Here is a 364-nt window from a genome sequence, read left to right on the forward strand (position 1 = left end):
TAGCTGGAGGCGATGACAATATTCAGCCAAGTGAGTGGTGTCATTATATGAAGCTTCACTCTGGGATGGACGAGAGCTCCGATCTAATGACGCTATATGATTTAGACCCAGACTACAAACACAGCCTAAAAAGAGAATGGCCTCTGCTCAAAGCACATCGATCGAATTCATGAAGCCTTTTTTTTTTTAGAATAAAGGGGGGTTTGCTTTTTGAAGAGAATCTCTGAATGTTCTGAATCCGTCTCCCAGAACCTCACGCCTGTAGCCTTCCTCTCGCAGTCTCTCCTTATTCGGTTTGAAGAGGCTCATTATTAGTATCCTGAGCTGCTCTTGCAAGATTTAGACATTCGTAAACACTGTAACC

The sequence above is a fragment of the Borostomias antarcticus genome (genome assembly GCF_949987555.1).
Source record: "Borostomias antarcticus genome assembly, chromosome: 19".
In the NCBI taxonomy this organism is placed as follows: Eukaryota; Metazoa; Chordata; class Actinopteri; order Stomiiformes; family Stomiidae; genus Borostomias; species Borostomias antarcticus.